This window comes from Gracilinanus agilis, chromosome 5 (assembly GCF_016433145.1).
Source record: "Gracilinanus agilis isolate LMUSP501 chromosome 5, AgileGrace, whole genome shotgun sequence".
Taxonomy (NCBI): domain Eukaryota; kingdom Metazoa; phylum Chordata; class Mammalia; order Didelphimorphia; family Didelphidae; genus Gracilinanus; species Gracilinanus agilis.
The window spans coordinates 230,842,339-230,852,952 of NC_058134.1; positions in this window are offsets into that span (position 1 = coordinate 230,842,339).

Sequence of the window (10,614 nt, forward strand, 5' to 3'; positions counted from 1 at the left end):
TTTTTATTATGTTAGCTCGTCCTACCCATGAGCAATCAATGTTTTTCCAATTGTTTAGATCTAGTTTTAATTGTTTGGAAACTGTTTTGTATTTGTTTTTGTATAATTCCTGTCTTTGTTTTGGTAGATAGATTCCTAAGTATTTTATATTGTCTAGGGTCATTTTAAATGGTGTTTCTCTTTCTACCTCTTGCTGCTGTGATGTGTTGGCAATATATAGAAATGCTGATGATTTATGTGCATTTATTTTGAAACCTGCAACTTTGCTGAAGTTGTTGATTTTTTCTACAAGCTTCTTAGTTGATTCTCTAGGATTACTTAAGTAGACCATCATATCATCTGCAAAGAGTGATAGCTTAATCTCCTCATTGTCTATTTTGATACCTTCAATTTCTTTTTCTTCTCTAATTGCTACTGCTAGTGTTTCTAATACAATGTTAAATAATAGAGGTGATAATGGGCATCCTTGTTTCACTCCTGATCTTATTGGAAAGGCTTCTAATTTATCCCCATTGCATATGATGCTTGTTGATGGTTTTAGGTATATACTGTTTAATGTTTTTAGGAAAGGTCCTTCTATTCCCATACTTTCCAGTTTTTCTATAGGAATGGATGCTGTGTTTTGTCAAAGGCTTTTTCAGCATCTATTGAGATAATCATGTGATTTTTGTTTGTTAGATTGTTGATATGGTCAATTATGTGGATGGTTTTCCTAATGTTGAACCATCCTTGCATTTCTGGTATAAATTCCACCTGATCATGGTGGATGATCCTCTTGATCACTTGCTGGAGTCTCTTTGCTAGTATTCTATTTAAGATTTTTGCATCTATGTTCATTAGGGAGATTGGTCTGTAGTTTTCTTTCTCTGTATTTGATCTACCTGGCTTTAGAATCAGTACCATATTTGTGTCATATAAGGAATTTGGTAGGACTCCTTCTTTGCTTATATCAAATAATTTGTATAGTATTGGGATTAATTGCTCTTTGAATGTCTGATAGAATTCACTTGTGAATCCATCAGGCCCTGGCAATTTTAAGAAATACTTTATAAATACTTGTTGACAACTTCTTCTTTAAATGTTTTCATGTTTCTGAAAAAGTTATGCTAAAAAGAAACCTTTGTCCTTTTCATGATTTTTGGTGTCCATCTCTCCTTGTGTTCTTCCTCTTTTTAGTCTTAATTTATAAATCAAGGACTTTATTCCTTTAGGATCATAGATTTTCGAGTATTTTAATTTAGACCTTAGGGGTCAAATCCAGAGGCCTCATTTTATAGATGAGGAAACCATGGATGTCCAGAGAATCACACACAGAGATTTGCCCAGGGTCACATAGCTAGCAAGTATCTGGGGCAGGCTTTGAGTTCTCCTTTTATTTGTTTTACAGATTCTAGATACATGCTTTTATCCACTATTACTACCTAGTGGCTTACTACACCATTTGGCTTGCTCTCTTCCAATCTTGATTCCCTCAATCCCTGTCTTGCTAGTTCCCAACTCAAATTACCCCTCAGTATTCTGTTCATACTTTCGAGTTGCAGACCCTTGTTGGAAGAAGACACAAAACTGTGCCCTAGTGGGTCCACTCTTATTGTGTCCCTTGAATCTTAGAGGCCTTGGCAACTGTCTAGAAGATGTTTTATTCCTCTTTTTATCGGTTCTTTTTCATATTCCCCATAGGCATTTGTTTTAAACCTCTTCACTCTCCACATCCACCACTTCATGGCTGATCTTAAGACTTATCTGGATGCTCTGCTATATTTTCTCTCCTCACCTCAAAACATTTTTGTTTTTTACCCATTGTCTTATTCTTTCCACAGGACTCAGGCAAGGAGGAGAACCACATCATTCTCTTGTGTTTTTGATTCCATCACTTTCATTCCATCTTATTCATCTCTCTTTTTTTAACCCTTACCTTCCATCTTGGAATCATTACCATGTATTGATTCCCAGGTAGAAGAATGGTAAGAACTAGACAGTGATTTCAAGGGACCTTTGATAGATGACTTAGTTGCTTCACAAGTAAAAGGTAGATACGCTAATGGTGAAAGGAAGTGAAATCCAGAGGTTTAGTTGGAGAATGTGTTTAATCCTTCTGGGATCAGTATTGAAAGGAAAGTACTTGGTCTTAGAAGTTAGGATAAGAATTAGGAACCATCCATCCCCTGAGGTAAGAAAGCTTCAGACTCACCCTATTGCTACACCTTCCTCACTCTCAGAGTGATTTCCTTAACTAAAGGTTTAAGCCTTTCACACTAGTTGAATAATTATTGTTGTTAAGTTTGGTCCAGTGGAGCCAGTTTAGCTTATTGAATGCTTACTTTTTCAAAGTCAGTTTAGTCTGAAGTTAGAGATGAGGACTGTCTGTTGTCTCTTTTTAGGTAGTTAAGATGGGGAATTATACATATAGTACCCATCACACCAGGTTCTGTGATGGTGTTCTATAAGGAAGAGAGTGAAATTCTTAAAAGAGTTGGGTTTAACATACTCAATCTATACTACCCGTGACTAGGCATGCCATATAACTTATTTTGGATGGCAATTGGATCTCACCTTTTGGCTCCTGAAATGGCCTTAGGGTTTCGCTATAGGCTTCTTTGCAACTGCACAGGACGTCTGTAGGTAGATCAACTGGTGAAATTTGAGTGTGAGATCTGAACTCCCTAGGCAGGTAGGACTTTTGTTTCAAATAGACTCTCTACGGTGACTGGGAGGGGACCCAATGCTTTGGGCTTGTGCAGCTTCCACAGCAACTAGAAACACTGTGAAAATGAGTCAGGAAGACCAGAATTTAAATCCGGGCCCTAATAATTACTGTGTGATTTTTAGTAAGGCCCTTAATTTTTTTCAGTCTTCTTGATTTCCTCATCTGTAAAATGGGGATAATAGTAACTCTTATCTTACAGGGTTATTGTAAGGATCAGATAATATCAGATATGAAAAGTCTTCATTCCTCTCTTGACTGCCCCTCTCATTCTCTAGGTGTTCTCTACCATGTCTCCACACAGACAGCGCTTTCTTCTCTTCCCATGCCCCCATTTCTGTTTCCTTTATGTGTTTTCTTCCCTCATTGGAATATGAGCTCCTTCTTTGTTGTCTGCCTGGACTTGTATTCCTAGCACTTAGCCCAATGCTTGGAACATAGAATGTGTTAAATGAATTCTTGTTAGTTTGACTTGTTGATGTTGCCTGCCTTAAAGCACTATTTCAATGCTGTTATTATTAGACTCTTGAAACCTGGGGTTGATGAGCAGTCTGTGAAGCCTATTAAGGTGGCAATAAACCTTATCTTGGCTAAACAAGGGCTAGATAAACAAGGGCTCTTAAGGCATCATCTGAAGCTTCTGCCCTGGGAGTGTAGGCACTTGATATAAGGAAAGGGGAAGAGGATAAGCATTTATACAGTACCTACTATGTGCCAGGCACTGCTTTTAAACACTTTACAAATATTATCTCATTTGATCCTCAGAACAACCCTGTGAAGTAGCTGCTATCATTATTTCCATTTTACAATTGAGAAAATTGAGGCAGAGGTTAAATGACTTACCCCATGATCATACAGCTAGTAAGTGACCAATTGTGGATTTGAACTCAAATCTTTCTGACTCCAGGCCCAGCACTCTGTCCACTGTACCTCTATCTGCCTCAGGCTGCTGGACACAAACCCAGAGTCAATGGGGATATGAAGACTTTTCCCCTGGGAGTTTGAAAGAACATTCTTCTGAGGGAAAGGGCAGATGTTACTTGTAGGGACATTTGAGGCATAGTCTTGGTCAGTTAGATCACTTAATCTATTCCTATAGCCTCAGTGATCAGATTTGGACCAGATGAGGTCCAAATCACCAAATATTAATCACCTACATGCTAGAGATACAAAGAAAAATGTACCTGCTCTCAAGTATCACAAGATACTAAACCCAGCTAACATTTATTTAGGCCTCAAATTCTGCAAAGTGGTTCACATATGTTATCTCATTTTGTTTCTGGAAGGTAAGCAGTACTGTTATGTCCATTTTGTACATGAGGAAATTGAGGCAGAGAGAAGTTAAATTCAGAATTTCCTTCATTCAGTGTTAGCTGAAGCACATCTTTTTATAGATGAACCTAGGCCCAGAGTGGTCAAGTAACCTCCCGGGGTCACACAGGTAAGAAGTGGCTAAGTTCAGTATTAAACCCAGTTATTTGGACTCCAGGGCCAGTGATGTTTCCCTTGAGCTCTCCCTACTTCATAAGATCAGGGGACTTAGATGCTGGAAAAGCCTCAAAAGTCATTTAGTCTAATCTCCTAATTATTAGTCATATATCTCTAATTGGCTGTAAGATATCTCCCTAGGGCAAGGATGGTGAACCTTTTAGAGATGGAGGACTTGGCCCCACTCCCATCCCACCATCCATATCAAATGCCATTCTTCCCCCACTCCCCCCAACTTTACCCCACACAGGGGAGGGAGGAAGCACTCCCATTGGGCTGTTGGAAAGAGGGTCAGGGAAAGTGAGGAATGCCCTTAGGTGTATGGAGAGGGGGAGGGGAATAGCTCCCTGTCCCTCTGGATTTCTAGTAATGAATTCTGGTGGGTGACTGCAGGTTTGCCCACAGATAGGGCTCTGCATGCACTTTTTGGCATGTGTGCCATAGGTTCACCATCACGGCCCCATGGACATCCTGCCTAAACCTCTAATTTGGTGTATTCCAAACTGGCTTCCTTCACCTCTACAATCCATTTCCCTCTGTCTCTCACTGGCCTCATTTTCTTATTCTCTGACTTGCAATCTCCAGTTTTGTTTCTTCCCTTCCCCTCCAAAGTTTAATCAGCTTCTTTCTCATCTACCTCTTGCAGGATTTTGCACATTAACTAAGAAAAGCATTACTTTTTTGTTTTTAACCCTTATCTTCCATCTTAGAATTAGTACTACTTAGAATAAATACTATATAAGTTCACACAGCTAGGAAGTATCTGAGGCCAGATTTTTTTTTCTTTTAAATCCCTTTCCATTTGTCTTAGAATTTATACTATATATTGGTTCCAAGAAAGAAGAATAGTAAGGACTAGGCAGTTAGAGTGAAGTTACTTGCTCAGGTCACACAGCTAGGAGTATGATTTGAACCCAGGACTTCCCATTACTAGACCTAGCTCTCAATCCACTGCGCCACCTAACTACCCCCCCCCCCCCAAAAGCATGACTTTTGATGAAATTTCATTGGTCATATTTGTGAATATTTGCTGACACTGAATTACCCAAAGAATCTGATCTTGACCAGCTGAAAACTGGACAAGAAGTATTCTCTTTCTCCCTCCCACTTCTCCATGCTGATTTTCATGTCATATACACATTTCATTGCTCTTTGATTGTACTTTTAAGTATTATTTTCAAGAATGGAAATCATGCCAAGGAAATGTGCAAAAATTGTAGCTCTTAAGGAATTCATTTTCATTTCTGTTGAAGATATTGTAGCAGTTGTTGCTATTTCAGAGATCATTTAAGCTCCCAGTGAAACAGTATTAGTTGCTGTGATGTACAAAGAAGAAAGTGTTATTAAAAAAAAATAACACCAAGAAATGATTGCTACAAAGTAGCTTGAATTATTCTTCAAAAGCAAGGAAAAAATTTCTGCGACCTGGTTCCTGAAAGGCTCCTATTTTGTTAAACCCTTACCTGATGCCTTAGAATCAATACTAAATATTGGTTCCCAGGCAGAAGAGCAATAGGGGCTAGGCAGTGGGGGTTAATTGACTTGGTGAGGGTCGCACAACCAGTAAGTATCTGAGGCTAAATTTGAACCCAGGGCTTCTTGTCTCTAGGCCTGCCTCTCAATCCACTGAGCTACCTTATTACTTCCTGGATTCCTGATTCTTCTTTAACATAAGTCTGTGAATTTGTTTAAAAAAAAAAAAACCCACAAACCCCTAAACGTCTTTTATAACTGTATTTCAATATCTCTATATTAAATATTTTAATGTATTAAACAATATATTAGTATATTCATTTATTATTAAATAATGTTAAAATATTCAATTATATATTAACTATTTCCTTTGTACTTTTGGGTACTTTATTTTATGCATCTATTAGCTGTTATTTATACAGCATTATAAGGCTTTTAGTACACTTTAAATATGTTATATCATTTGATTATTAAAGTGACCTGTTAGGATGGGTACAATTATTCCCATTTTGCAAATGAGGAGCCTGAGGATGAGTAGTTAAGAGACTTACTTTAGGTCACACAGCTAAGTATATGAGACAGGATTCAAATTCGGATCTTTCTGACTTCCAAGTCCAGCATTGTATCCACTGTGTGACTTGGATATAAAAACATTCTGGGGGGAGGAAGCTAGACGAGAGGTCCTAGGTTCAAATCTGGCCTCAGACACTTCCCAGCTCTGTGACTCTGGGCAAGTCACTTAACCTCCATTGCCTAGCTCTTACTGCTCTTTGGTAAGGGTTTAAAAAAAAAAACCAAAACATTCTGGGGAAGGGACTTGTAGATTTTACCAGACTGCCAGAGTGGTCTGTGACTCTTAATAAGCATAAGAAGCCTTGCTGTACAGTGTAGCATATATCTTGCAGTTAGAAGAACAGTAAGAAACTGCTAATTATTACTTTGAAGAAGAAACATGTATTGGAAAAGGCAGTTCAAAAATTGGAGCAAAAAGATAATTTAGACTACACAAAAAACTTGTCAGAAGTACAGGTGATTCTGTAAGATCTAAGGCATCTACAACACACTGAAGAAAATGTCCACTTAACTAAGGCTTTGGAAGATGTTTTACTTTCTTTGGCCCTGCAAGTCCTGTCTCCATTTAGAGCATAACACATTCAGAATTATTCTCATATTATAAAAATTCCCAAATGGAAATGCAATATATCCACCCTATTCTGACACTATGCCAAACATTAGCTTAGGTTAAGAGTTTTATCCAAGAGGCAGAGATAAACATACTTCTGTGGCCTGGAAACTCACCTGATTTAAAATCCATTGAAAACTTCTAGGCTAGAATAACGACTGGACTTGGAAAAAAGCACTCTTTAAGTTAAAAGAGCAGTTGACATTCAGTGTGATCAAATGGCAATATCATGATGGATGGAAAATTAAAGGATTTGTGTCAAAATCTTATTAACTGGTGTTTGAATCATGTTTAAAGCAAGTGATTGCAGCAAAAGGCTATTACATATTAAGTTTTTTTGAAGATGTTAAAAAATTACAAGATTTATTACATAAGGCAATGCATTTATTTTATTTTATTTAAGTCAATTTGTATACCATTAAAATGTATTTTGAATCTTTGTGCTCCCACTAATATCTTACTAATTCAAAACCTCATTAACATTTTTACCCCTTTTTTGGAATGTTCTAAGAGCTTTCTATCTTTCTGATGTTAGTTTCTGAGCTCCCTCAGTCATCCTTTATAGTTTTGTCCAAGTAATCTTTTTAATGCAAGAGGAGTTTAGCTATATATTTGCATATGACCATCTAAGAGCAGGTTGGCGAACCTATGTAACACTTGTCAGAGGGGGCTGCTCCCCTTCCCCTCTCCACCATGCCTGAGGACATTTCTCCCATCACCTGCCCCTCTGTCCAGCAGCCCAATGGGAGTGCTTCCTTCCTCCCCTGTCTGGGGTAAGGCATGGGGCTCACATGCTGTGTGAGGGTTGCAGTTTGAGTACTCAGTCTCTAAACGGCTTGCTATCTCTGATTTAAGGTGTATTATGTAACTTGCACTTTAAAGTTTGCTTGTGTGTGTACATATATTTCCCTCAAAAGCTTTAAAGCAAATAAACAAAGCCTTGGCAGGGTACACACACCTTCTAAATGTAAGGTGTTTATAGCTTCTGATGTAAAGTGTATGTACTTGGTTACACATACAATATTTCTTACCAAAGGTAAATCTCATAATGTCAGGAACTGTATTCTATATATAATTTGTATAGAATTATATTAAAAATCATCAGAATAAGTGGTTTGGGGAAAGGAGCAGGTATTTTTCAGCAATATGTTACTTTGCTGTACTTTATGTGGTAATTATTAACATATGAAATACTGAAATTTTTTGTTTGTGAGCATTGTCATTATGCCTTTGTATGTGTATCACATACTATATATTAAAAGCAATTTTTATAATTAATTTTGAAAATACTAAATGGTATAATCAGAAACGATAGTCCTAACACTTTTGCTGTGGTTTTTGAAGACATTTAAAAAATGGAACTGTGGCTTATTGAGAATATTTCTTTTTAATGAAAAGTTATTAATAGATACTAATTTCCTTTTTATAATGTCAGAGGATCACTAAAGAATTCATGACATTCTTTTCAAAATACCAAGTCCAGCTGTGACTCACTTAATCCTGTTGTCAATATGTCTCTTGAAAGGCTGTGTAAATCCAGTCATTTTAAATGTGCTCATCCTTTTTAAAATCACATTTGTATTTATATTTATCTATCTGTCTGCCTATTTGCATATATGTAATGGGTATTCTATTTTTGCCTTCTCAATGGGTGGGGAACAGGATAGAGAGATGGAGAGAATTTGGAATTAAAACTAGAGAGACAGACAGTATGAGCATATTTAAAACATAACTGGATTTCTACAGCCTTTCATTGTAAGCACTTGATACTTCTTTCTTTCTACCTATAATATAAGCATTTAGGTTAAATCCAGACTTTAAATTTTTTTTGAGTTGGCTTTTTAGCCCTAGAATTTCACAGGAATGTGCATCTTCTGATATAGAAACTTCTGTTGATAGGCATTTTCTCTGTAATTTCTAGTCCTATTCACTCACTACCTGGAGCACTGAGCTTCAGTGACACACCCAGGGCCACAGCTAATGCATGTCAGAAACAGGACTATAACTGAGGTCTTCCCCACTCCAAGGTTGCCTTATGTTGATACCATGCTTCCTCAGAATTAGCAAATCTCATTCCCACATAATTTTTGATGGAATGATTATTTGCAACTAACTTTTTGTTAAAGCTAATGAAAGTTTTTTTTTTTTTAAATGCTTACTTTCTATCCTAATAACAACTCTAAGACAGAAGGGCAAGAGCTTGGCAAACAGGGTTAAGTGACTTGCCCAGTGTTTACAGCTAAGAAGAATCTGAGGTAAGATTTGATACCAGGTCCTCCCAACTCCACACCTAGTGTTCCCTTCACTGTGCCACCCAGCTGCCCCTGCCAATGAAGGATTTTGAAATCTGTACAATACTGGATTTTGAATTAGAGGACATAGGTTTGAATCCTAGGCAAGTCACTTATTCTGTGTGGCTGTTTTTCCTCTTTTCTAAAATGAGGAATTTGAATTAAATGATCTCTAGATATGTGGTTTTTATCTCTGATCTAGAATATTGGGACTCCATTTTGCTACTAATCATCTAATTCAGCTGTTTGGTCATTTTAAACAGAAGATTACATCTCACCTGCCTTACCTCTTTGTACCCTTGTCTTTCTTGCCTGGAATGGATTTCTTTCTGGCTCATGCTGGTTGAAATTCTTCCTTTTTCACCCTTAAGGCTCAGCTCAGATTATCTTTGACTTTCTCTTTACCTGCTCACTAATGAAAAGGGATCCTCTCACCTTGATTCTTTCACCTCTCCCAAGACCTCTGACTTTCTCTCTTGCCATCCCTGCTAGATTGAGGGCAAGGAGTATTTCTTTTCCCCACTCTGCATCTTTGTTATCTACCTTACAGGTATTAAGTAATTAAATGTTTGTAGAATTTGTTAAATAGGTAACTAGGAATTGAGCAGGATCATAATACTAGGCTTGGAGTGTAAATGTTTAGTATCTCATTTTTGACTCTTAGCTTTGTGACACTGTTCAAGGTACTTATCCTCAGTTTCATAATCTTTAAAATGAGAATAATATAATAACCACAATAATATCAATACTATGAGGAAAGAGCTTTGCAAAAGTAAAAACAATTAAAATTGTGGGCTATTATCATATTCAGGCTTTCTCTGGTATTGTGGGTATGTACCTTTAATTTAGGTTAGACTAGGTGGAACAAGAAGAATGCAACTATTGCTCTACGGATGATAGTTATATCATATTGGCTCCTATACTTTTGTGCTTTTAACTTTTCAAGTTCCTTTTGATAAAATGGCAGATAATTTTTTTAAAAGGTGGTTATAGAGTTTTAGCGCCAGTTATTTATCTAGAGTTAGGGTTTATATGTACATTGGTTATTTTAATTATTTTTCTTTTGTGAAAATAGTTAACTTCTATTTAGCACTAGATATTAACAGTACAAGCTTCCTTATACTGACATTCTTTAATTATGAAGTACATTCATTTCATCAAAGTGGCCAGTGCATTTTTGTAAATGATTACTTTCCTTTTGCTATATGAAATCACAGCTTTAATTTTTTTTTTTTTTTTTTTTTTTTTTTTTTTAAGATTGGGCCTTCCTTTGATTTTTCCGATTTAGATAGGTTTTGTTCCTACAAGGGTCGGCAACCTTTTTGGCCCGGAGAGCCATAAACACTTGCGGAAGGAGGAAGATGGAGGCAGAAGGCACTGGAATATGGGGCGGGGGCTGAAGGGCCCCCTGGGGTCACATCCTGGGGCTCTGCCCAGACTGGCCAGTCAGGAGGTGGAGCCAGATGTAGCTTGAG